Below are 27,344 nucleotides of genomic sequence, written 5' to 3'. Positions count from 1 at the left end.
CAGAGCCTGCAGGGGTTAGATGTTTAGATGCAAATGACAGTTGTCCAGTCACAAGTAAAGGACTTCTCTAACTGGCATGGGGTTGATTGACTTCTAGACTATCATGATGTCTGGATATGTAGCTTGAAAGACTTTGCCCAGCCAATTTCCCCACATTCGTCCACCCTTCCTGTTTGTCCGTGTATCCATCTGTTCAGCTGTGGCAGCTTCTTCTGTTGTCTATTAAATTAACTTCATTGTCTTATTGATTCCTCTTGATGATTCTAGTGTGTCTTTGACATACTTCCCTATGCATTGTTTAAGAACACGCATGCAGATGTGTGTATACTCCCCCGTGCCCATAAGTATGGAGAGTGAGAGAGGAAAAAAGAGAGAAGAAAACACAGAACACATTTGGCTTAGACCCCCTTAAACGTGCTTAGAATACTTACAGTCACCAACAGTTGGCAAAATAGCCTAACTCAGCCTGTTTTATGTTACATTACTCGCTCATGTAATTTGTAGAGTACTATGTAAAAAAATCACAAGGGCCAGGGAGATGGCTCAGTCGGTCAGGTGCTTTTCTGTACGATCACGATGACCTGCATGTCTGTCCCCAGCACCTGCTCAGAAAACAAGGCTGCTTTCTGTGACCCTGGCACTGGGTGGTGCAGAGAGGCATGGGATCCTGAAGGCTTCCTGAACAAACAGTCTTGATGACTCAAGGCTCAGAGAGAGAGAGAGAGAGAGAGAGAGAGAGAGAGAGAGAGAGAGAGAGAGAGAAACAGACAGACAGACAGAGACACAGAGAGCTCTGCTCAGCACCGTAAAGGACAACTCCAACCTCAACCTCAACCTCTGGTCCCTTTGCACATAGTCCAACACACAGCCACAGTGCCTAATGGATTGAAATGTGTGCTTGATTTTTATTCGAGACGCTTCATAGCGAGAATAAAACTTAGAGATCGGTTAACGTTGCACTCGAATACACTCTACCAGTTGTACAATGAGAAAACCCTCTCTTCCTGTTTGTGCTCTAAATCTGTGCTCTAGAAACTCAGAGAGAACTTGCCAAGAAGAGAATTTTATTCCTACAGCATCCTGCCAATTAAAATGTCCCATGCAGAGTGAGTTGGAAAGTGGCCTCCGCCATTTTTTTCCCTAAGATTCTGCATTGACAGGGATAACTTGTTATTTAGCTGCGACTGGTGTAGTCTAGTTCTCTTGCCTCATGCTCTTGCTGACCCTGTCGATTTACTCTGAAAGTCTAATTCAGGCTGCGAGACCACCTGTGATCTTTGTACATTTCACATGCGGAAGAGCATCCTTCTCAGCAAGTTGCTCTCTCTGATTTCCTTTGCGCATGAGAGTCGATGTAGAAAAGACAGCTGAGCAGAGGCTGGCAACCTTTCAAAAGCACGAGGCCAAGTCTCCATTTACTCACTCTGATTTGAGGCTCTCTGTGCCGGGTGTAGCCACCACCCCTCTCCCTAACCACTTGAGACTGAGATCTCCCAAGACACGGTGAGGCTGCAGAAATTGAAATTACCTTTGCATGATAGATTTTTTCCCTAATCTTTTTTCTTTCCTGAAAACCAAGAATTCTGAAAATACCAGTGCCGGTTTTGTGCAGTGCTAGCAGATGAAGATGATCCCATATATGGAGAGATGGTTGGTGGGTGAGATTGGGCTCTGAAGACTCAGAGGCTTCGTGTAAAGGCTTCTGTCCATTCACGCTCCCGTGGGATGCGTCTGCGTTGTGCTCTGTGTACTAACCCACTCATTAAACTAACAAAGCACCTTCCTCTCCAGTCACACAATACTTGGGTCTTCTGAAAAATACGCTAAACCACATGCTTGATGTGTCCATCAGAGTAGCTGCTCTAAAACGGTCATTTCATAGTCAAAGCCAAAGATGTTTAGAGCTTCTCTTTAAATTTTTACAAAACAAACGAACATGCATGTGGCAAAGAACCCAAGAGTGAAGAGAAAGCAAAGGAAAAGAAGTTTCTCACCCTGTTCTCCCAGCAAAGTCTCCAGACCTTTGGCATGTGTTCAAAGAGAACCCAGTCTTCTGGGAGCACTTACAATCCATTACATAAGTCAAGTACTACCAGGGGTGGGGGTGGGGGTGGGTCGTGCTGGAGACTAAGGGACCTCGTCATGGATCTAACCTAAATGTGCCTTGAGGAGGGGTAGAGTTCCTGCTAGCCTCTACCCATGTGGGATTCTCACACATGTCCATGACCGACCATTGAATGCTAGACCCATTGTGCAAATATGGCAGGTCAGGTCCCACAGCAACCTGGGGACAATCCATTTTAAAAGTTCTTCCACGGTGATGTGTGTTCCTGGTCACATCCCTTTGGAGTGTCTCCCTGTCCCTTCTGCTTTCTCTGAGGTTGCTCTTTGTGTTTGAGACTCTTGAAGAAGAGAAGCCCCATAGGGGAGTGGAGTGGCCTGATTAGGGTAGGGACAGCATAGAAGACCTCCAGAGAGACACACAGAGAACACCTGGGTTAGTGTCTGGAGCTAAGGGCACACATGACAGAGAGCATTCCCCTCCTGTGCATAGGGACACGTGGAAGGGCCACAGCTGAGGTCTGAAGCTGCCGAGATCTGAAGCTGAAGACCATCTGGACACTCACAACCCTGTGATATGGGATTTTCCTGTATGTTCCGCATCCTTACCATACAGGGCAGCGGTCCCCCGTCCTTCCGTGCTTGGTTCATTTTGTCTCCTTTGCATCTCTGCTTTTTAACTTTGGAGCAGTTGTGCAGAGAACCAAAACAATCCTGAAGCTGACACTGTATCCTCTTCAGCCATTGCTGTGATGGCATCTTGAGGGAGGGAGGATCTATTCTGGATAGATCACAGTTGGAGGCTATAGTCAGCATCGTGGTGGGGAGAGCATCTATAGCTGTGACGGCAGGACTGTGACGGCAGGACTGTGAGGCAGCTGGTCACATGGCGTCCAGAGTCAGGAAACAGAGACATGAAGGCACATGTGATACTGTCTTCCTCTCTCCCTATTGATCCAGGCTTTGACTCAACATACTGTGGGGGGGGGGTGGTACCACTAACACTTAGGGTGAGTCTTCTATGTCTCAATAAACCTCTCTAAAAGCACCCTCATAGACACTCTCAGAGGTGCGTCTCCCGGGTGGCTCTAAATCCAGTCAAGTTGATAATGAAGACTGACCATTATATACCACACCTTGACAGTTGGCCTGCTGAGTGGCTGACAAGAGGGTAGCCAATACAGCATAGACAGAATAATTAATAACTTTGTGGCTCAGATTGTCGGTGGGACAGGGCCAGAGAAGGTGGGGTTTCTCTACATCGTTCAGAACTGTACATCATTTAGAAAAGGAGGGTTGTTCATGGTGCTCACAGTTTAATGGTTTTGTAGACGTTCCGATGGCTGTCATGTAACGGCGGGTGCTAGACTAAGGTACAGGACGGGACCATTTCCATCTTTTCCATGGTTTCCTGTTCTTTGGCTTAATCAATTTTCGATGTTGTTGATGCCCCTGTGTGAAAAAGAGGAGGCCTCGGCTCATAATCTGACCTTTCTATTCCTTCTCAAAACCACACGATTCCATTGTGGCTTGGGCGTTTCTGTGGTTTATAGATTTGGGTGAAGAACTCAGTTGCCTGTTTCTCGTCCCCTCACTTCCGAGAAGCTCTTCTCTACCCTCAGCTGAGGACATTCGCCGTTCTGCCTTCTCACTTTCCAGACTGCTAATGTTCTAACCCGGAGTCATACTTCATGTTTATATATGAGCATTATATAGAGCTTCATTACAGAAACTGAAAAACGGCAAATGTCGTTTTGAGTGGTGGGATTTGGATGTGAACTCAACAAGCATGCAGTAGTGTTTATTTTAAAGATTGCATTTTAGTTTCATTTATGTGTACATGTTAGTATATGTCCATGTGAGGGATGGTGCCCCTAGAGTTCAGAAGAGGGCCTCAGACCCCCTGGAACTGGGTTAGAGATAGTTGTGGGTGCTGAACTTGGGTCCTCCACAGCAAGCACTTTTAACTGTTGAGTGTCTCTCTAGCTCCGTAGGAATGTTTTATTCTTAAAGTTTCTCTGTTTATGGTACATATTATGAAAGATCATGGGTTCTGCAATATATTTTGAAATACTTCAACAAATATACATGCACAGAAGTTCTAAGCAATAAACTATATAAAAATTTTAAACGTTAGTTTATACTAGTGTGTATAGGGATAAGGGATTGTGATGGTTTGCAGGGAGTGGCACTATTAGAAGGTATGGCCTTGTTGGAGGAAGTGTGTCACTGTGGGGTGGGCTTGGAGACCCTCCTCCTAGCTGCCAGAGGATGTCCAGTCTGTTCCTGGCTTCCTTCAGATGAAGATGTAGAACTCTCGGCTCCTCCTGCACCATGCCTGCCTGGATGCTGCCATGTTCCTGCCTTGATGATAATGAACTGAACCTCTGAACCTGTAAGCCAGCCCCAATTAAATGTTGTCCTTTATAAAACTTACATTGGTCATGTTTTCTGTTCACAGCAATAAGACCCTAACTAAGACAGGCATACATGTGTATATCCTCTTAGTCATTTCATTGGTATTGGCTTAAATAAAAACTACTACTACTACTACTACTACTACTACTACTACTACTACTACTACTACTACTGCTATTCCTACTACTACTGATGGTGGTAGTGGTTGTGATGATGATGATGATGATGATGATAATAATAATGCCGTACCTGTAATTCCAGCACACGAGAGGTGGAAGCAGAAAGATCAGAATTTACAGAGCACCCTTGGCTTTGTAATGAGTTCCAGACCAGCCTGTTTTACAAAGGTTCTGTCTCAAAAACAAAACAGAAATGAAAATTAAAACAGAAAACAAACAAACACACACCCGATGGAAAAACCTAACTCCCTTCAAAATCTAAGTTTTTAAAACAAGGTTAAAATAGTGAATCTTGCTTATAGTTCCTTTGCAAGGTTTATTAAGTACTGGGTTCAAAACGATATATTCAAGCCTTCACTGTTTTAGAATTATAACTAAAAATAGATGAGATCATGAATAGGGATGTGGAAGTGCTCCGTGAGTGACACATGTGAAAGCAGTCTCTGACACAGATGTCTTTGGCTCTAATTCGGTGGCCTATCTAACTAGAACCATCAAAACACTCCTGTCAATCATCTCAACACTTGCAAGATGAGGTAGCAGGGTCAGGAATTCTAGGATAGCCTGGGCTACAGAGTGAGATACTGGCTCAAAGCTGAATTGTCAGTAAGATGGGTATCTATGAATTCTGGCAGGAGACAAACATAACTTGTTTCTTAATACCCACTGATTGACCAACTATAGACATTGGTTATCTGATATTAAAACAACTGTAGATGCTGCTTGTGGATGCCTTTTAATAAAGGGGGTCCAGCTCATGTTTTTTAAAAAACATTTTATTTATTCTTTGTGAATTTCGCATCATGCACCCCAATCCCACTCCTATCTGTCTCCCCACCTTTGCAAGCTCTTCTCCCAAAGAAAATGAAAGACAAAACCAAAAATAAACAAAACAAAATAAAATCATAAAAAACATTTTGTTATGGAAGCTGTAGTGCGTCACTCTGTGTCCCACAGTACACCCTTTTGTCCATACTTCTTTACTTGCAAATGTTCATGTGGTCTTGTGTTTGACGCCTCTGGCTTCTGCCATTGTTCTGGTTTGAGGCCTCTGGCCTCTGCCATTGGTCTGGTTTGAGGCCTCTGGCCTCTGCCATTGGTCTGATTTGAGGCCTCTGACTTCTGCTACAATATCATATCAGAACTGGATCCTCACCAGGACTCCTCTCAGAAATCCTGCCGTTGCCCCGTGTCATGGAGATCTTGCAGCTGTAGACTGGCTGCAGCCCTTCATAGATGGGATAAATGTTAGGGTGGGACAACTCAAAGTCCTGGATCTGGGCCTGGGTGGTAGCTGAGTTGACCCAGCCTCCAGCTCTCTCCTGCCCACACCACCAGGGCCAGCTCTACTGTGCTGTCCAGGCAAAGTGTGGGACCCCTCTCCCAAGTCTTGCAGCTAGTGAGGGGCAGGACCAGCTTTTTAGCTCTCATGACCCCAGGGCCAGATCTCCTGGTCACGGGTGGCCAGGGGCAAGTCGGAAGGAAGGGTACCTCTCCCTTGCCCATACCCCCTCACGGCTGATTAGTGGTGGGGCCATGATCTCATCTTTTTATTATTCCACCTCTAATGTGGGTTAAAATGATGAACATGCATTAAAACCGTTGTTTGGTCTCATGTAAAACATAAAAGTTAGTGTTTTCATAGTCTGTGGATGGGCGAGGCTGACATGAAGCAAATACTCCCGAGTGTTCTTGGGTAATAACTGCGCTTGCTGTTCTCAGCACCGTGGCTTCCTGACACACTTTCCACCTTGAACACCTGGAGGATTTGCAGCACTGTATTCTCCTGGTCACTCTCTCATGGCTCCGTGACATGGGGACGTACTAAGCTAATCACAGGAGATGAGAAGAGAGTGTCACTGACTGTGGAGAAGCAAGGCCCTTTCTGTCCTCCATCTCAGGTCTGAGCAGCTTCCCTCAGTGGGTCTTAGGGATGTGCACATCTGCATTGCCATGTGAGCACGGGAGCCATCTTGTTTAGCTATTTTGTTGTTTGTTTGTTTTCTGATAGATGCTGCCTTTAGAGGGAAACACGTTAATTTGATTTCCTTTCGAAGATACTTCACTGATCACCTTTTCAGTTTCTTTCATGATTCTCCTAGTACTGTGGCTTCCAGTTTACAAATACTCGGGAAAATAATCTTCAAATCTTGATTTTTCTTAGTACAAAGTACCTCATGCTCTATATGGTACATTTCAAGCCACCATGCTTATGTTTTTTGTATGAGTTAATAACTTCGATTTGATTGGTTTTCCTTTCTTTGTCAAATAAATATTTTTCCCTGTCCCCGCTTGGACATTTTTTTTTTCTGCAAATCATTTATCAGATTGGTTTGTCCAGTAGAGTCCTATGTGGACAGTTTTACCCTTAATGACTATTTCTTTTCAGAGTTCGGGATGAGTAGAAAGACCATAGACCCTGGTCTGCCTGGGACCTTCTGTCGTATTCCTAAAGAATACATCAGCTGAAAAATAAATTAGATGACCACTGTAATGACGAGCAAGCCATGTAATTTTATCTAAACGCAGTGGCAGCGTACAATTACAACGCTTGAGTTCTCAACCATGGGAATGTCGTATCCAGAGGGTGAGGAAATTGATTTTCAGGAGGCTAGAAATGGGGGGAGGCGGAAGATCTTTAGTGTTATAATTTTCCATCATCCGAAAGCAGTAGTACATAAACGGAAATTAGCCAACTGTGGTTTGAGCATATTAGGAGGGAAAAATGAAACTTGCGACTGACCATTACAGCCTCACAGTGTTTGCTTAGAATTCCTGTCAAACTCTCTATTCCGGTGATTATTGATAAAGTGCACATAGGTTATACACAAGCACGTTACTTCAGGCAAGGGACTTGAGTATCTGAAGCTTTCGACATCCACAGGGCACCTTGGGTGTCAAGGCTCAGCTGAACAGTTCATCTGTGGCGTTAGAATTTCTTTGGCGTGAAGGAATAACTAGGGTATCGGTCAGTCACAAAAGGAAGGGGAGCGTAGAGAATCATGGATCTCACGTTGACTGAATTGGTGCTGTTGATGAGTTCTTTTGCTTTCGCTTTCTTTCTTGTTATTTAGGTGTTTTGGAGGTTTTATATCATTGCTGGGCTTTTTTATGGTGCCGAGGACTGAGTCCACAGTGCGCATGTATGTGTGTGTGTGTGTGTGTGTGTGTGTGTGTGTGTGTGTGTGTGTGTGTGTGTGTGCACATGTGCGATATGTTTGTCCCACCAGTGAACTTCGTCCACAGCACCATGTCACCACTAACTGCCGAAGTGCTCCTGTTGGTTCGGCCAGAGACATTGACGGTGCCTAAGCAGGTGGTCCTTCTTTGTCCTTGGGCAACACTGCCTTTTAGCATCTGACCACATGGACTGTGTGTTGCCTTCAGACCTGGGTGCCACTTCCTCACAGGGGACAGTGAACGCAGACTGAGTTGCTGCCCACATCTTTGGTTTTCTCTCTGCCTCACTGGCTTCTCCCCAGGCCTTTTACCTCGCTTCCTCACCTCTGTCCAGGATCTAATTGCTGAAGTGCTAAGAAGCTTGATCCCCTTTGATATTTTATTCCTTGGTGACCTCATCCAATTCAATCATTTTAAATCCTTCTGTACAACCGTAGACCTCTAGCCAGGATAGAACCCAGGGAATACCCAACTAAACCCTCCAGACTTAACCTGCTTCACCTGCGCTGTGCTGCCAGCGAACTCTTCGACCCTCTTCACTTCACCTGCTCTGAGCTAATCTTTAATCTCCTTTCCTGAACATCTTCAGGCTCTGCGTCTGGTAGCAGGCAGAGCTCAGGCTTGCCCTTCCTTCTTCACAGGCTTGGCCGCTGTGCCTGCTCATGTTGGGAGGCAGAGGGACTTTTAAGAGACTCATCTCAATAGACAGCATGTCCTAGCATGGCAGAATGGGCTGGTCCACAGAGACTGACCTGAAGTTCTGATGTGAGTCTCCCACTGCTTGCCCACCTTCCCGTTTGGATGCACCGTAGTTCCCTTATAGCTAGGTGCTAAAGATGGTTTCCTCTTCACACCTTTTCTCCAGTCATCTCTTTGCCGGTAAGTGCACCGCCCGAGAACTACGTATCTTAGATGTCTCTCCGCAAGCCTTCATCCATGTGTCCTCGAGTCTCCTTGGCCCACTCTCATTCCTGGCACCATTAGTTTTCACAACAACTCCAGCCTGGTCTTGTGTTCACACTTGTCTCTCAGCCTTACTGTCCCATCATGCCATCTTTTAAAGATAGAAACCATACCACTCTGTTCCTGACTTAAAGTTTCCTTTAGCGCTCATCTGCAGTGAGAGCCATGGCCAACAAGGATCCCTGTCTGTGTCTTCTCTTGTGTGTCATTAGCCTGTAGACCCATGACATGACGTCCATTCCTGCCATGGAGTTGCTGGTGTTTCTCCCACCCGAACACTTCAGATTCATCTTCATGCAGTTGGCTGTTCTTGCCTGAGAAGCCTTAGCTCATTCCTTCAGAGAGGTTCTGCTTGGACCATAAGTAAGGGCGCTGCTCCCCTCCATTCCCTCCAGGGGCCAAGTTACTCTATTGGATGGACTTGTTTGTTTGGAAGCAGATTATTGTAGAATTTTGGCCAATTGTGGGGTCTTGGCTTAGTGTGAGTTTGGGGGAAAGTAAGGATAAGATGAGGGGGTAACTGGGTGTAGGCCTTGGCCCAGTGAGACAACATTGTGAGGTATGTGCTTGTAGAAGACTTATAGAGCTATGCCTTTGGAGACCCTTGAGAGCCATCATCCCCTACCCCCACCCCCTGTAAACATCAAGGACATCAAAACCTGTCTTTTTCCGAGACCTAAGGTAGGGTTGGCCACAAGAGGAGGTTTGCCATCACTGCTGGCAAGTGTGAAAGACCAAGATGCTCAGACCCCTTCACCCTTTAGAGCCTCAGCCTGCTGACACGTCTTGAGCCTTAGTGGAGAATGCTCTGGGGACACTGTCGCCTTGTCTGATGTGTCACTTTCACCTTCTTCCCAGGCTCCCTTTCAGACAACATCACGCCAGGATAGCATTTCCCTCAGTGCCTGAGTATAAAGATCATGAATGCAGAGGTGAAGGGGAGGGTCTTGGACGTCTACCTTACTCCATCCTCTTCTCCATCATGGAGGCAGAGGTGATGAGGAAGGTCTTGGACATCTACCTTACTCCTTCCTCTTCTCCCTCATGGAGGCAGAGGTGATGAGGAAGCTCTTAGATGTCTACCTTACTCCTTTCTCTTCTCCTGTATGCATGTATGCAGAGATGATATGGAGGGCCTTGAACATCCACCTTACTATTTCTTCTTTTCCCTCAATGTCCTACTCCCACCATAGCCTTTGCTGACTCAGTGTTGACAATCCTATGGAGGGATTAAGCTGGTTTGAAATCCTGGAGTGCGAGTCCTCCAGCTTCAATCCCTCAGGGGTTGTGGACACCCACCTTGCCTCCTTGGCTGGGTTCTGCTTCCTCTCCGAAGTATCTGTTGGGTTGGGAAACAGGGGAATTATCCCACATAGTTGGATGGTTATGATGATGCAAAGAGTAGACCTGAGAGGAGTTATGAGGTTGGATATGATCAAAATATATTGTATGAAATTCTCAAAGAATTAGCAGAAGATATTAATTTAAAAATGAGGTTAACATGGTATTGTATCTAGCTGATAATGATTGCCTAGCCTTTAGCTGTTTGCAAAGCAGACATACTGAGTCTTTTTTCTTACATTTCAAATGATTTGGGATGAAATAAAAAATACCCCCCATGGATCAATTTCTCTCAGTACAGATGATGTACTGTTAAATTTTCTTAAAAACAACCCACAAGCTTATCTCAAAGTAGCTTTGGACCAGTGAACATTCTTTGAAAGAAATGCTTTTATTTTTTTCCAGTTGGAGAATAATATATATCAATTGTGGATAAATCAAGTGGAAATTGTGTGTATTCATATGAAAGATAATTTCCACTTAATGTCTTTCCTTTCGGCTGTGCCTATGCTACACAGTGGCTTTCTTTTCCACTGTGAGCTTTGCCGGGCAATTTTTCTGTATGATAGAGAGTCCAAATCTGCTGGCTCAGATCTCTTATAGACTGCCACCTTCTCTACCAACCAAGAAATAGTGTATTTGGGACTTTTCTTGGTTTGAAACAATTTATACTGGAAAATTATAAAATGTAGAATCCATACTATGAATTTGGCTCACTCTGTATCAGAAAAAAAATACAACTCTTCTCACAGCCAAATAGGAAACTTCACATGTCAGCCATCCAGTCAGTGCCTCTGATACATATTTCATGATCATGGCTGAGGGCCTTCCAAACTCAGGGCTGTATCATTCATTCACTCTTAAACTACGAAGTTATTCTTGGCTCTTCTTGTTGGCTCCCAGGCCTTCTAGCTGCTGTGCTGCACGAACCATTTATCAAGTCAGGAGTTTAATCTATCAAAGTCAGCTTTCCTTTGTTCTGCCTCTCTCTGTCTTGCCTTCCCATATGGCAGTGCCTCTTGCGAATGCAGTGGCGACTTGGAATGCCATGGTTTACCGAGCTTCTTCAGTGTTTCATAAGCTAACACATTGGGGAGTGAAGTCTTAGTTCGTAGGAAATTATGATTATAAAGTTGACCGGTTCCTAGACTATTCCATGATATTCCATGCCTGCTGGTTGACAGTGTCCCTGGGTGTTTCTGCCTACAGCTCCAGGCTTTCCAGCTCGCTCATTCTGAAAGCCAGAACCGACGTCACCTCTCTGGCTTTCTTCCCTCCTCTCCTGGATATTTATTACCGTGCTACAGGCTTTGGGCTCTAGATCCTGGACATTTCTTGGTTCTGCCCACTACTGTTTTTACTTCCTGGACTCACACTCTTCTTCAGTCTTTGTAAAAGAAAAACGGTCTGCTTAGGTAGCTTTTGGCGGGATCCAGATGTAGAGGCCAAAACCAATGAAGTAATTATGACACTGCCTGTCCCGTGCTGGCCTATACCTAAGCTCTGGGGACATGGCAGTGAGCAGGAGGAAAAAGGAAAACATCTATAAAGGAATTTACAGTGCAGTGCCGGGTTGGAGAAGGGGGAAACCAAACAAAATTGCCGTTGGTAAGTCAGATCTGATAATCTGATGTTGCTCAACGCAGAAGAGAAGTCAAGCTGTGAAGGGCCCCAGGGAGAGCAAGGTGGGTAGTGCAGCTGCAGTTCTGGAGGATGTGGTGTGGAAATGGAAGTTAATGGGGCACCATGAGCAAAAGCACATCAAAAGACATCCCAGCTCCACCCCATGACTTCTGAACTTTCACCTGTACCCACCGAGAAAGCAATAGGAACTCAGATTCTCTTCAACTCTTAACAGGTTTTAATCATCCTAAATCAAAACACCGAATGCAGACTTCATTCCCAGCTTTGTCAAGGTGAACACTGAGGAGAACCACTGGATTGCGTGGCTCGGGGGCTGACCTCCATCTCAGCCATCCTCTTCCACTTACCAGCACAGTGGATTGTGAGTGTCCACACACTCACAGGCACTGACACCTGGTGTTCAGCATCTGCCACACTGGAGTGGATGGTAGAACCTTAGAAGGTGGGGCCTTAGGTTACTGTATGCATGGACACCAAGGGGATGCTGAGACACCAGCCCCTTCTTGCTCCTTTCCTCTTACTCCATTCTGCTCTTCTTGATCATTGTCCGTTGTTGTGATGGGCATTTAAGTAAAGGCATTTCATTACTACTGTGATGAATAACAGCCACCAAGTAGATGAGAAGCAGAGACTCTCTTGCTCTCCCGTATTTCACACTTAAGGGAGGCAGACTTTCATTCTACCTAAGAAAGAGGTTTTAGTCAACCAGAGGGACTCCATATTGGTGACATCAGGGCTCCCATGATCGCTCCTTCTACCTCTTTTTCATTCATTTGGCTCTTGGTTGATTGAAGGCTCTTACTCTGTTCCCACCGTGACTCCATAAAGGCCTGGTGATCTGCACTTTACAGTAAACTTTATTTCATTTTTCCATATGTTTATACATGTTTGCATGTGTGTAGACTCATGTATATGATGTGGGTGTATGTGCATATGGGTGCATATGTATGTAGAGGCCTGCAGTTGATGTCATTAATCATCCCCCATCACTTCCCAACCTTATTCAGGTAGGCAGGGTGTCTCGGTCAAACCCAGAGCCCATCGATGCATGTAATCTTGTTAGCCAGCTTACTCTGCGGATCCCATGTCCACCTTGTCCACAAGGCATTTCTGAACTCCTATCCTTACACTTGTGGGAAAGCTGTGTAACCCCTGAGACATTCTCATAGCCCCCAAATGATGACATCAATAGTGGTTTTGCCAGAGCCTGCAGCTCTCTAGTCAGGTGGGTACATCGTCACTTCCTAAAGGCTGTGGTGTTGGAAATGAGCACGTTCAGGCCTCAATTTCAAATATCTTCCACTTCAGCTATTTCATTCAATAATGTAGTCATATATATGCCAGCTTCCTTGCTTAATAATGAAAATACAAAGTGTTGAAATAACATATTTCTGCTAGCTAGTCAATATTCCGTTATCAATTATCCATGTGAGACTACATTATGCATTAACTTGATGGGTGCTCTGCTGTGTATGTTCTGTGTGTTGCATGGAGGGCATAATTGCACACACTCATGCATAGTAAGCAGATGAGGGAATTCATCTGGTGTGTGTATATGAGTTATTAACACTGATCGTCATGTGGGCGTTTCGGCTTTAGAACCTCATTGGCCTTCTGGGAGTTGGCATCTCAGTTTCAAGGAAAATTTAAACCCTTCCTCTCCTGTACTCCTGTTCACTTAATCCTGTCTAAGTAGAAGATTTCACTTCTCCAGAAGAAAGAGCCAGAGGCTAATGAGAGGAGGGAGGGTGAAGGTTCTGTGGCGCTCTGTCTTCTTGGGGAATGAATGACAAATGAAGTGTAAACGAAGAACCATATCGCACATCTGTTCATAATGGTGGTTTTAAAAGTGTAACAGAATCTGTCATACTAGCCGTATTCACTGCACATCTCAGTAATGTTGGCTTTGTTTGTTCACATTGTTACTTCCTGCAGAGCTGTTCTGTGCTGCACTCTGCAGCTCTGCCCCTTAACAGTACCTCCTCTTCCTCTTTTCTCACTGCAGTAACTGTCATTCTGCTCTCTCCTGCCATACCTACACCATTGTCCCATGGGACTGGAACTGTTCCTTTTCCTGCTTAGCAACAGTTCCTTGTATTTGTAAATTATCGTTCACACACCTGTGGATTTCTGAGTTTTTCATCTTTCTTGGCTACTGTGGCTTTATTTTTATCTAAGTGCAATTTGAAAACACACAGTGTTTAGATGAGATCTGTTTTCAGTTTTCTTTCTACGAAAATTAAGGAAGACTATTTGAATTTACTTGAAAACTCTGGGAATTCATTATCATTTGTCTTAGCATTTCCATCGCTGAACTAAAATACCATGACCAAAGCAACCAGCGGAGGGAAGAGCTTACTTCTTACTATTCTCAGGCTGTTGAGGAGTGATGCCTGCTGGCTTGTTCCTCATGGCTTGCTCATTTTGCTTTCTTATAGCCTGAGACCACCTGCCCAGGGGTAGCAGTGGGCTGAGCCTTGCAAACCCATCATGCTATAAAGACTGACCACAGGTCAGTGTGATGGAGACATTTTCTCAGTTGGGTTTCTCTTCCCAGATGTCTCCAGCTGTATCAAGTTAACATCACATACAGCTCCTTATTCTAGATTGTTATTTCCTGAGGAAAATGGTAGCAGTGATTTCTTTGAACAGATAAAAATAGTTAAATGGTGTTGAAAAAAACCATTTACAATTCTAACAACAGATGCTGAGTGTTTGGCAAGTGGGTTAAACAAACCACAGAAAATGGATGATTAGTAATTACTGCAGAGTTGAGGAAAGCTGGGAAAGACAACCTATCCCTGTGAAAACTCCGAGATTCGATTCCTTGCTGGACACAGCGAGGATGACGTGCACAGCTTTGCTTTTTCTGTGCAGCAAGTGCTGCTTTCTGTAATGGCTTCTACTTACATGAGCTAAATGGCATGGCTCAGAGGTCTACACTAAAACCAAAACCAAAACAAAACAAAAAACCCACAACAACAACAACAAAACAACCACCACCAACAACAAAACCACCAACACCCACAACAACAAAACTACACCACCAACAACAAGAACAACAAAAACACCACCACCACCAACAACAACAACACCAAAACCAACAATAATAACACCAAAACCACCACCACCCACAACAACAACAAAACCACCACCAATAACAAGAACAACAAAACCACCACCAACAACAACAACAACAAAACCACCACCAACAACAACAACAAAACCACCTCCACCACCTAAAACAACAAAACCACCACCACCAACAACAACAACAGCAACAACAAAACCAACAACAACAACAACTATAACAAAACCAACAACAACAATAGCAACAACAAAACCACCAACACCCACAACAACAAAACTACACCACCAACAACAAGAACAACAAAAACACCACCACCAACAACAACAACACCAAAACCAACAATAATAACACCAAAACCACCACCACCCACAACAACAACAAAACCACCACCAATAACAAGAACAACAAAACCACCACCAACAACAACAACAAAACCACCACCACCAACAACAACAGCAACAACAAAACCAACAACAACAACAACTATAACAAAACCAACAACAACAACAAAACCATCACCACCACCAACAACAACAAAACCACCACCACCAACAACAACAACAAAACCACCTCCACCACCAACAACAAAACCACCACTACCAACAACAACAGCAACAACAAAACCAACAACAACAACAACTATAACAAAACCAACAACAACAACGAAAACCATACCTGGTCATATAACTGTGATCTTTTCTAAGAATTGTTGAAAGCTGGGGATGTGGATGTAAAAATGTGCCCTAGAACTCTCATAGTAATGGCAGCTATAATCCTTTCATTTTTCTGCACTATGGAATTGCTATTTGTTTTGCGTCCAGTTCTTTGAAGATTGGGCTCATTAATTTAATTTGTGGTGATAGTTCTTGTGTCAAATTTGTTGACATGTGTATTGATGAATATAATCTATTTCTCTTGCTCCTTGTCCTCTACTTTCTCCACATGGTTTCTCTGCTCTCCTCATCCTCCATAGTGGGTATGTGGCCATGGGGATTGTGTCTACCAGCATTTGAAAACGTCAATGCCTTGCTGCTTCAAACCCAATCCTTGGCTTCTGTTTTGATACCAAATGCTTCTTTCATTAAAAAATAAATTTACTGAATTACTCTTCACAGAGTTCAGTTTCAAATTTACCCCTCGTGTCATTATAAACTAGTTGGTTTGCGAAATACTCCATTTTTAACCATGCTTAAGGGTCAGATGCCATTCTCCATTACAGAGAAAACTTGGGGAGCAGCCTGGGAAACATCACATGCTGGAAGGGGAGAGGGGAAGAACACAATTATGAACCAGATGACTCTCTTTCATCTATGTGAAATAAACCCAAGCAACATCAGAAATTCACAGTGTGGCAGTTTGAATATGCTTGGCCAATAGGGAGTGGCACCATTGCCTTGTTGGAGTAGGGGCAGCCTTGTTGGAGAAAAGGTATCACTTTGGGGGGGGTTCACTTTGATACCCTCCTTCTAGCTTCCTGGAAGCCAATCTCTCCTGATTACCATCCAATCAAGGTGCAGAACTCTCAGCTCCTCTGGCACCAGGTCTGCCTGCAGGCTGCCATGTTTCCTGTCTCGATGATAATGGACAGAACCTCTGAAACTGTAAGCAAGCCCAATTAAATGTTTGCCTTGGTCATGGTGTCTCTTCATAGCAATGGGAACCCTAGCAAAGACACATGGCTTATTATTCTTGTCCTTTTGCCTGTTGACTATAAACTGTAGACAGAATTAGGAGCTCAGCATGGATGAACATACCTGCAGTCCGAGCACGTGGGCAGGTAAAGCCGAATGACAAGTGTGAAGGGAGCTTGGGCCACATGATAGATCTGAGACTGACAGGAGCTGCACAGCAAGCCTCCTTTTAAAAGAACAACACAAAATGAAGACAGCAAAAAAGACACACCAACAAAATAACAAAAAATCTAGTCATTATTCACTTTAATTTTGTTCCTTATATATTACATAATACACATGAAGCCTTCAGATGTCTCAGGCAGGGACCCACAGGGGGCAGTGGATAAAAGTCCTCCTCAAGGATCACCCAGCTATGAGACCAGTGGCAGGAAAGAAGAAGGACCCTGTTCTAAGTATAAGACTCTTAGGAGCAGGGAGGGGATGGTTACCTGAATCTGTGTGGGCAGAGCAAGTGAGTGTTTCTTATGGACAAAGGAACACAGGATTACTGTGAGGTAGAGAAGGTCCAGAGAGAAGCATGGATTAAATTTTGTGAAAGTTCAGAAAGGTTTTGCTGTTACAAAACCTCAAAGAATACTTACACACTGCAGAGTGCTGTCTGAACAGGGAGAATGTCAACCAGGCTCTCAGTCAAGAATGGATGCTGTGGCCAGACAGAGTGTGCCATCTCTATTGGCATGTGGCCTTAAGAGCTGCCATGCAGCGTGGCCTGTCACAGGGCGAGCCTATTTTGCATGCTGCAGGGGATGTGAAGTTGCCGATGGGAACCACAGTCCTGGGTCTCTACGGCACGCAGCTTGAGTGCTCACAATATTATGGATTCAAACATATCCTACCAGCAGGCACCGTGATGCACGATAGAGAGATGAGAAAGCACGTCTTCCTTTCATGGCGCCATGGGGACAATTGCTGCAAATCGGACTTGTAAAGTGCTCAGCACAGTGAACCCGTCTAGGCATTCCATTTTGATTTCTGCTGCTGTCTGCCCAACACCCAAGTACTGCTACGGGAGGCCCACAGGGAGGATGTTTGCATTGTTGGTTACACTCCATGCTCTAGCGTAGGCTTGGCATTTCTCCCCATGGATGGCCGACTAGTAAATATTTTCTGCATCTGTCACAGCTACACACAACTCTGTCATGAGGCCGCACATCCGCTGTGGTATAGATGGTATGCAAAGGCGTGATTGCTGCTGTGTCTCCACAAAATTAAATTGGCAGAATCAGCCCGGTGCACCCTATTTTCTTCCCTGTTCCCAGCGGTCTTCTTAGGCACTACGTTTGGATGCTGACAGGTACAATTTCCCTGACTTGGATGTGTTGCTTTTCCTCTCTTAGTTATTCTAAGCCTACCTGACAAAAGCAACTGAGGGAGGGGTTATTTTGGTTCACAGTTGAGGTTATACTGTGTGTGTCACGACTGGAAGAAGTAGGGGCTGGAGGTAGCCAGAGCTGTAGGCAGCAGGCCAAGAAGGACATAATCAAGAAGCAGAACTCGGTGCATGCCTATGCTCAGCTCTCTTTCATTTGACAGTCAAGGACTCATGCCTAGGGAATGGTGCCGCCCAGAATGGATGAGTCAAGATAACCCACTCAGCCATGCCGACAGGTAATCATGCTCCCAGATGATTCTGGATCTCATCAAATTGACGTTGAGGTTTTCTATCATACGCTATCACCCCAGCTTGAAATGGTCAGTCTCCAGTTCCCTGGGCTCCATTCTGAAGACAGAAGCTTCAGGGATCCCCTGGCTAGAGTCTGGTGGTGTCACCCACATTCCCACTCAGGACCTCTGGGTCCTGGTTAGCTGTAGATCTCTTCCCCCCTCCCCCCGAGAGGCAGAGACTTTCCGGATCCCAATCCTCTAACAGAGTGCTTGGGGCACAGGAGGCACATCATAAACATTTATCTACTGCTTGAAGAATGAAATGATCTGCACCTTCCTCATTCGTTTAGGGATCTAGCTTCAGCAGGTGAAGTTTTCACAATATATGAGTTTTTGCTCCAAGATACCAAAATGGAACAATATAAAGTCTACAGCTAGTAACCTCACTGCACTGAGGAAACATGCAATCCAGCCCCCCCCCACCCCCATTAGTTAAGTAGAGGGTGTGACTGGGGAACTCTATGATGATGGTCACTCTATCTCCTTTTCTCCTTGACAGCTGCCTGGCGGAAGGAGTTAGCCACTCTTTGTTCCTGTCAGTGCCCTGTGCTGTCTGTTTGAAAAAAATTTTCTTGTTATTTAAATTATGTATGTGGGTATGTGTCTCTATGTGGGAACATGCTCATGAACAGAGGTATCAACCAGAGGCATCAGATCCCCTCTAAGCTACCTACAGTTGGAAGTCACTAGATGTGAGTGCTGGAAATTGAACTCAGGTCTTGTTCAAGAACAATAGACATTCCTAATGGATGGGCCATCTCTCCAGCCCCTCTGCCTACTCTCTAACCGACATCCTAGCACAGGGCTATGATTTGATGGTTTATAGACATTTAGTGACTCCTCTTGTTCTTTTACATTAGTATCTTTCTCATTGCTCTGAGAAAATGCTCAAGTAAAGTAACTGAAAGAAAGAATAATTTATTTGGAAGTTTAAGAGGAGCCAACAGCCCATTACGTCAGAAAAGCATTAAGGCTGGAGTGTGGAGGGTTGGCCACAGTTAGGAAGCAGAGAGGGCCAATGCTTATCCTCAAGTGGCTTTCTGCATTTCTCTGTTTTATTTGGTCTGGATCCCAGCCATGGCATGATGCCACTCACATGGCTGCATCTTTGCTGTTCTTTGAAACCCCTGTGCAAGCCTTCACAGCTCCTCCCAGCGTTGGGTCTCCTAGGTGATTCCGAATCTAGACAGTTTGACAATGGAGTCTGACCACCACAGTAGTTCACTGTCCTGCCTTTAACTATGGTTGAGTGACTGGTCTGGATCAGAGCCAAGTGAAAGCAAGGTGATTTCCCTTCTACTGGAACCCACTGCTTTGTTGCTGGGTTCATTGTAGGTTCTTCATCCCTTGGGAAGACTACAGCTTTGAACATACTTTCCCCAACTATCATGCTGAAAGAAACGTTACCCTAAATGCTAGCCCAGGCCTTGGCCGTTCTCTCTTCTTTTCAATCTTTCACGTCCAATTAGAACAACCACCAATCACAAATATACCTATGTGCCAGCTCCTTACTACCAATGTGTTGCACATGGTGAAGCATTTGATGCTCTTGGGGATTCTCTTGCAACGTCGTTATTTCAGCCAAGACAACAGACACGGGGACAGAGAGGTCTGTCATGGCTATCGATCTGGGAATGGACTGTCTCACTGTGATTCGTGACTTCTGCTCACCATCAGCTGTCAGCACAAGCAGCCTCTGGTCTACACATATCTCTACAAATGTCAGAGAACACAAATGAAGGACGGGTAGTGGGTAATGTTCGTTAGGGGCTAGACTTCAGTGGAAATGTTGAGAGAGTATATCAGACACTAGGCAAAGCCGTCTCTAACAGGCAGAATATTCCAGTTCTTGAATATTCCAGCTTTGGAAGTCCCTAGGGAGACAAGGATGGCCTTACACATCTGTGCTGCTTTCTGTGTGGAGAGTAGAAGCTTGGACAGTAAGAGGGTGTTCTCATCTACAAGTCGTTCTTCACTGTTGGAGCAGAAGTAGATTTTAGCTGCAAATAAGTGGTTTCCCTAAAAGTGAAGTTGATTTGTAGAGTAACGTGGAGAGGATGATGCTGGCCTCCTCAGCAATGAGACATCCCCGTCCTATTGTGTTTTATAAAAAAGATAAAGAAGCCAAGGATATGTTTGGTATGGTGAGGGGAAGGGGTTGCCTCTGTGGGCCCATGCTGAGGCATCTCTTCTCCCGAGGTTCCAGCCAAGATGGTATAGTATAGAACAGAGTTTATTTAGAACATAGGGAGGGGAGTTGAGGGGGTAGTGGAGACAGAGAAAGGCAAAGGAGAGAGAGACAGAGACAGAGACAGAGAGAGACAGAGACAGAGAGAGACAGAGAGAGAGGGAGAGAGAGAGTGTGTGTAGAGGAGTAGAAGAGGCCAGCTGTGAGCATGTGGAAAGAGAGAGACAGGAAGAGGAATGGGGAGAGAGGGTAAGAGAGAGAGGAGGGGGCAAGCAGCCCCCTTTATAGTGAGTCAGGTTTACCTGGCTTTTGCCAGGTAACTGGGGCAGAGCCTAGAAGGAATGCTAACACCTTCAACCATAATAAAAGCCCATAACTAGTACCTGGAATGTATAGTCACAGGAAGTGATTGTCACTAGAACATGCTGCAGACACAATGTTAGCAGCAAGAGGCCTGGTGCACTGAGTTGCATCATGGCGGGAGTGTCCGTGGGTCTGAGACACTCTTCCAAACCTGGCTGGAAGGGCAAAGCTCATCCATGTTCCTATCTCCACCTTCTCTCTTCCCACCTTGTAATGTTTCCATCTTCAATGGTTGATTCTCAGTCTCTCTGTAGGTGTATTCCCAAAATAAAGCATGCTCCCCTCACCCAAAATTACTATTTCTTCACAGACTCCCACGGGGACCACCAACACTGACTTATTTAGTGATACCTAAGTCAATGTAAATGAAAGATGGACTATTAGATGGTTCGTTCCTTGGTTTTCTGAGATTGTTAGGAATGAGGTTGTAATGTCTCCTACAGGCACAAGTGTTTGACATTTGGTCCTTGATTGGTGGCATTGTTTGTGGGGAGTTATAGAAACTTTAGGAGGTACAATCTTGGTGGAGAAAATGAGTCACCGAAATGGCTTTGAGAGCTTATAGCCATCTCACATCTAGATTGAGTTCTGTGCTTTTGAATGAGGTTGGGATCCCTCAGCCCTTAGCATCCTGATCTTGCCACCTGGTGTCATGCCTTCTGGATGCAATGAACCCCAACAAGGAACCACAAGCAATAAAGAATTTCTTCTGTAAGTTACATTTGGTCATGACATTGTATCTCCTGAACAGAAGAGTAACTACTACTGTGACTGATATACATGGATAATAGAGGATGCCTTTGAAAGCCTATTTCTCTACTAATGAAGCCAATTTTAGCTATAATAGATCTTTTTGATGGCATCTATATATGTAAGAAAATTGTGTTTGAGAAATGAAGTAGATAGATGCCCTTCTCATTCTTTCTCCCTGTTTGTTTTTCTTCTTTCTTTGTTTCTTTTTTTCTTTGTCTCTCCCTCTCTTTCCTTCCTTCCTTTCTTCTTTCTTTCTTTCTTTCTTTCTTTCTTTCTTTCTTTCTTTCTTTCTTCTCCTTTTGAACAGGTCTCTCTATGTACTTAAGATTGTCCTGGAGCTCACCAGTCTGACCTCCTGCCTCCTTCTGCCTCCCAAGTGCTTTGATTGCAGGCCTGCACCACTATGCCCAGCCTTGATGCTTCTGTTTTTATTGGAAAGAAAGAGTTCTCTGAGGAAGTTGCATGAGGCAGACGTTGACTGGACGAACAGTACAGACTAAGGAGATGTGGTGGAGAGGCAGATCTAGAAAAAGGAAAGCTTGCTCATAGGACCTACAGAGCCAACATGGAAAATGCAGGGTCACAGGAGGCCAGAAAGCAGTGAGTTGAGTCCCCAGGAGTCTAGATTTGGTAATGGTAGATCTGCTTGGGGGAAGGTGCATTGCTGAGCCCAGGGTTCTTTTCCTCTGTTACCTGAGCTCCTCTGTGCCCCTAAATGACAGTTTCTGAGTGACAGTGTTTTCTGCTTCCTGTTTTGGTTTTCAAAGCAGCCACTTGGGCAGCACAGTGTGCTAGAGCCCAGGAGGAATCTTGTCTGAAATGCAGATTTGGTTTTTGATCTGCATTTTGTAGGTCAACAGGCTCAGTTACTTGGCAGTAATTACAGGGCTCACAAGGCTGTTGCTCCTGAATAATTTATCTTCTGTTAGCTGCAAACAAACTCTCCTAAGGAACAGCTCCCTTTCTGGCTACTATTTTTTCAGGGGGACTAGGTGGTTCACCCCTTCTTAGACTTAGTCATGAGTACAGATTTTCTGGTCACAGATATGTGACCTGAAGCCCAGGCTGGGTAGCAGGTACCCTTTTCTCTTCCTGGCCTCAGGCAGGGAGGACTTCAAGATGTGTTCTTCTCTTGGCATTGTGAGGCTTGGGAGCATGTCCTTGGCCATTTGTGGACTTTGGCAGCAGGAAGCAGAGGCAAAAGCTTTTGATGAAGGGCAGAACAGGCAGAGCCGTGGTGCACAGACGGAAGGGTCTAAAGCTGTTGACAGTTTTTCTTCCAGATCATTTCCATTTGGGTTTTAAATTTCTTGTTCATCCCATTATTCATTTGTTTGCCTGGAGTCACCCTTGCTTTAAAGCCCAGGCTGACATCAGACTTGGCCCCTTCTGCCTGTACTAAAACTTACATGGCCCCAACTTTCTTTTCTTTAGGTCCTAGATACTAAGTCCATGTCTACATGCTTGCAAGACAAGCACTTTATGAACCATGTTGTCTCCTTAGCCCCTAAGCTTTTACATTTTAATTGCCAAGAAATATATGCTTGCATGTTGCCCCGAGGCACAGTGTGATTGATTGATATTGGCTGGTTGATGACTGATTGGTTTGTACACATTTTGCTACAGCACCACTCACATGGCCAAGACAGTGTGCACTGAACCGCTGTGGGAGGCATGGGGAAGATGTCTCACGGTGGCTTCTACGACTGTTACAAAGTCTCTGGCAAAAGCAACCTTTCAGAGAAAAGACTTATTCTGGTCCACAGTTCAAGGGTCACAGTTCAAGGGTCACAGTTCAAAGGAGCAGTCTAGAAAGTCAAGGTGACATCTGGCCTCATTCTATTCATACTCAGGTGTCAAAGATTGGTGAGCTTGCATAGGGGTCCCTCCTCCTTATTCCCTGTGTTATGCTTCTCAAACCCAACCTAGGGATTGATGCCACCCAGATTGGGATGGACAGGTCTTCCCACTACATCATCAGGATAATGCCCCCCAGGCATCTCAGAGGCATCATACTCCTCCTCAGGGCAGAGGCTGCATGCTGTTTATCTTAAAGAACCGGTTAAGTCTCGATGAGTGTGCGTATTCCTTACCTTTCTGTTGTGATAAAATGCCGTGACCTAGACCGCTTCTACAAGGTGGAATTTATTCCGGCTCATGGTTCTGGAGGGGGAAATGCATAATGAGGTGTGGGTTGGTGAGGGTTGCATAGCAGCCAGAGCAGGAAGCAGAGAGATCAAATCTTCAAGCACAGGAAAGAGAGAGCAAGCTGCAGGTGGGTGTGGCTATGGAAACTCAAAGCTAGCGCTCAGTTCTCAGCCCTGTCCTTCCTCCAGCAAGCCTGTACCTCCTCAAAACCTCCCAAAACGGCACTACCAAGTAAGGACTGAACACTCAAATTCCTGATCCTATGGGGAACGTGTCCAGACCAGCGCAGTGTGTGGCGTAGTGGGACCACTAGCCTGCAGGCGCTTGCTTAGTGTTTACCCCGAGAAACAGACAGCTGTCTGGTGAATTTGGCTTAGGTGCATCATTTTTCATATCTAAACCATGGTTATGTGTGTCCAAGGACAGCGTTTGTACCCCTGAGTACTGCATTGTTTTCTTCACTCCACCTTAAGAAACAAACACATCTTTGACCTTCAGAAAGTCCTTGCAGGGAAGACAAGCAGTGTTTTCCTTCCTTCCCTGGACAGTATCCTAGAGCCTGAGACCATGCCTCCCGACCACCTCCCAGCCTGGCATCCTTTTGACTTGGGCAGAAGATGATTATATCTGGGCTGGAAGGAACATCCCAGGATGCCCAGTTGCCTGGTTCAGGTGCCAGGACTGAATTTCTCAGTCCTTTCTCTGTGATTTATGCAGCCTGTTCTCTTGACTATCACTAGTTAGAGAGAAAGCAGGCTCACACAATTCTGGGGGAGCCAAGGTAAAAAAAAATACCACGAGAGCTCTTTTGTCAGAGTAATAATAACACTTAGCGCTTCTATTGGGCCTTTTATCTTCAAAGGGCTTCCCAAGCATTAGCTAATTAAGAAGTCTGCACAATATGCAGCAGCTGTTGGAAAAATAAATGTGCTGCCTGGGTGTGTTGAAGAATGCGAGCAGAAACATGAGGGCTTCCTCCACCGAGCGAGCGAGCGAGCGAGCGAGCGAGTGTCTGTGGGGCTCCTACTAATGGTTTTGCTTCACCTGCTCGGTGGGACCGAGCAAACGGTACAGTTAGTCCTGCCTGCAGAGTAAGGGTGAATGGGGAGAAGACGTAACGGGGACGGCCTGTCATGGGAAACTGCAAGGGCTGTGTAGTATGATGTGCAGAGGGAAGGCCAAAGAGAAGCTCCTGAGCCTAACTTCTGCTCACCTTCTACAGTCGAAGGCCTATGCAATCCTAATGAAACAGGCGTCAGGCACATCAGCACTGACACCCTTCCCAGGAAGAGGCGTTCTTGTTGACTCACTCAGTTCACTGCACTGAACACCCACTAGGTACCCGAGAAAGAGGCTTAAAAGTTAAATGGGGGTGGATGGAGAGATGGCTCCTCTGCTCCAGACCTGGGCTGGATTCCCAGCATCCACATGACCCCACACAACCGTGTGTAACTCCAGTTACTGGGAATCATATGCTTTCTGCTGGCCTTTAGGCTCACCAGGCACACACGTGTGCTCAGTCATACATGTAGGCAAAACACCCACCCACAGAGAATGCATTCTAAAAAATTATATGAGGGCTGAGGAGATGGTTCTGTTGGTAATGCTGGCCCCGAAAGCAGGAGGGTATGAAAACTGCCCACCAGAACCACATTAAAAAGATGGGTCATCGTGCTTGTAGTCTTGGACCTGGGAAGGTCGATTTTTGGTTAGTGTCGAGGCATGGTGACCTTTCTTTGTTCATGCTGCTATAGAAATGAGCCAAGGTATCATTGCAAGAGCTGAGTTGGAGTTCAAATAATGAAAACAAAATGAGTCATCTAAAACTATCCTGTTGTCACTTGGTCTTCGCGTCTGCATTGGAAGGCGGACAGCTTTTGTTTTCTCCGCTCTTTCTTGTTTCTCACAGTCTTTTCTATTATTGCCAGCCGATGATCTGTTTAAAGTGTAAATTCTACAGGGTTGACCAAAGGTCATCCATGAAGAGGGAGGCAGAGTAGAGGCTGGCTGTGCACTGTTAGGCTGCCCCTGTCATGCTGTGTGCTCAAGCTTACACACCCACAGAACACATTAGATGCCTTCCTTCCGTTGGCCAAAGAAGAATCACACTTGTGGCCGAATTGTCTGTCAAAATGGGGTCATGAAAAATTACTTCCTCCTCCTGAGAGGACAAGCCACGAAGGAGACAAGAGAGAGGTGGCTTAAGAATGGGTTATTCAAGGAGTTGGCAGAGAACACAGAGGTGTCTGTAGAATGGAAAGAAACAGCTGAAGAAAATTATAAATAAGCTCACTTTGCTGAGGAAAAGTTGCAGGCCTAGAAAGTGGAAGAAAATAAGAAGACAATCCAGTGATGTCCGTTCCCAATCCAGAGTCATGCAAACAAATGAGCGTCTACTCAGCCTCTCCTGTAGTGTGGGACAGCACTCTGTGATGTCTGCAGCATCCGAGGCTGGCTCAAGAGAGCCCAGCGCCAGACCCCGAGGCATCGTTGTGTTGACTTGGATGTGGTGCACTGGGCCTGACATGGTTAGACAGAAAAGGGGATCTGGTGTTCACTGGCTTCTCTAGAGCATCAGTTGACATTGGAAATAATCAAAAACAAAACGTCTGGTCTTTGTTCAGGTCGTGTTTTCTGGCAGAGGAAGGATTGCTTTTAAGTAAAACAAGACCTGGCCGTATAACAGAATATCATGCAGCCAGCTGAAACAGAGAGCTTTTCTTTATTACCACGTGCTGCTCGAGGGAACTGATCAAGCACAGGAAGAGAAATGTTTGGAGGGTTGCGATATGTGCAAGCGGTGTATGTGTTTGTATTCACTGGCCTTGACCGCTGAAGAGATTGCTGACTTTCCCTGGAAGGATAATAGGGTTACTCTTCAAGAGGAAACTGGAAGGATTAGGAATAACAGGAGACACCTCCTCTTCTGCATGGTCTCCTCCCTTTCCTTCCTCCATCTTCTAAAACCTCCTTTTTAGTTTTAGGTAACTATAGGCTCATGTGCTGTAGAGAGAGCTGGGAGTGCTCAATGGTAGACAACATGCATTGCATAGATAAAATCCGGTGTCTGGAAGGTGCTAGGGGAGAGGGAAGGAGGAGAGAACAAGACCATAAAGAGATCCCCTCTTCCTTTCACCCACTTTCCATCAAAGGTAAAACATTTTGCATCAATTTATGGTTTAATATCACGGCTACAAAGTTGACAGTGACCACATTTCAATTTGCCAGTGTTATGTGCAATGCAAACACTTATGTGTGTTATGTATCATGCATCTTTGTCATGTGTATACCTGTCTCGGTTAGGGTTTCCACTGCTGTGAAGAGACACCGTGACCAAGCAACTCTTAAGGAACTGGCTTACTGGTTCTGAGTTTCAGTCCATTGTCGTCAAAGTGGGAAGCATGGCAGGGTCCAGGCAGGCATGGTGCAGGAGGAGGAGCTGGCAGTTCTACGTCTTGTTCCAGAGGGAACCAGGAGAAGACCAGCATCCCCAGGCAGCTAAAAGGAAGCACTCTCAAAGCCCACGGCAACAGTGACACACTGAAGGGTTATTTCTCTGTCACTGAAATGAGCTAATTCAAAGCAGATTAGATTAATGATAGGTTTATTGGGAAGCTGCACTCAGGTGAGTTCACTGGCCCCAAGGACCAATGGCA

The 27,344-nt window shown here is 45.3% G+C and overlaps 1 protein-coding gene and 1 long non-coding RNA gene across 7 annotated transcripts in view; one reads left to right on the top strand and one right to left on the bottom strand.

The window, feature by feature from the left end:
- The window catches only part of St6galnac3 (ST6 N-acetylgalactosaminide alpha-2,6-sialyltransferase 3), a 519,650-nt gene that overhangs the window by 235,634 nt on the left and 256,672 nt on the right, over window positions 1–27,344 (top strand).
- Window positions 883–23,760, bottom strand: LOC147996629 (uncharacterized). The gene is made up of 4 exons (XR_015672719.1): window positions 23,634–23,760; window positions 16,632–16,734; window positions 4,729–4,829; window positions 883–3,513 (listed from the first exon to the last, which is right to left on the bottom strand). It is a non-coding gene; the product is annotated as an uncharacterized LOC147996629 (long non-coding RNA).

The sequence above is a fragment of the Rattus norvegicus genome, chromosome 2 (genome assembly GCF_021556685.1).
Source record: "Rattus norvegicus strain SHRSP/BbbUtx chromosome 2, alternate assembly SHRSP_T2T, whole genome shotgun sequence".
NCBI lineage: Eukaryota > Metazoa > Chordata > Mammalia > Rodentia > Muridae > Rattus > Rattus norvegicus.
This window is presented reverse-complemented; position numbering and strand designations above follow the sequence as displayed.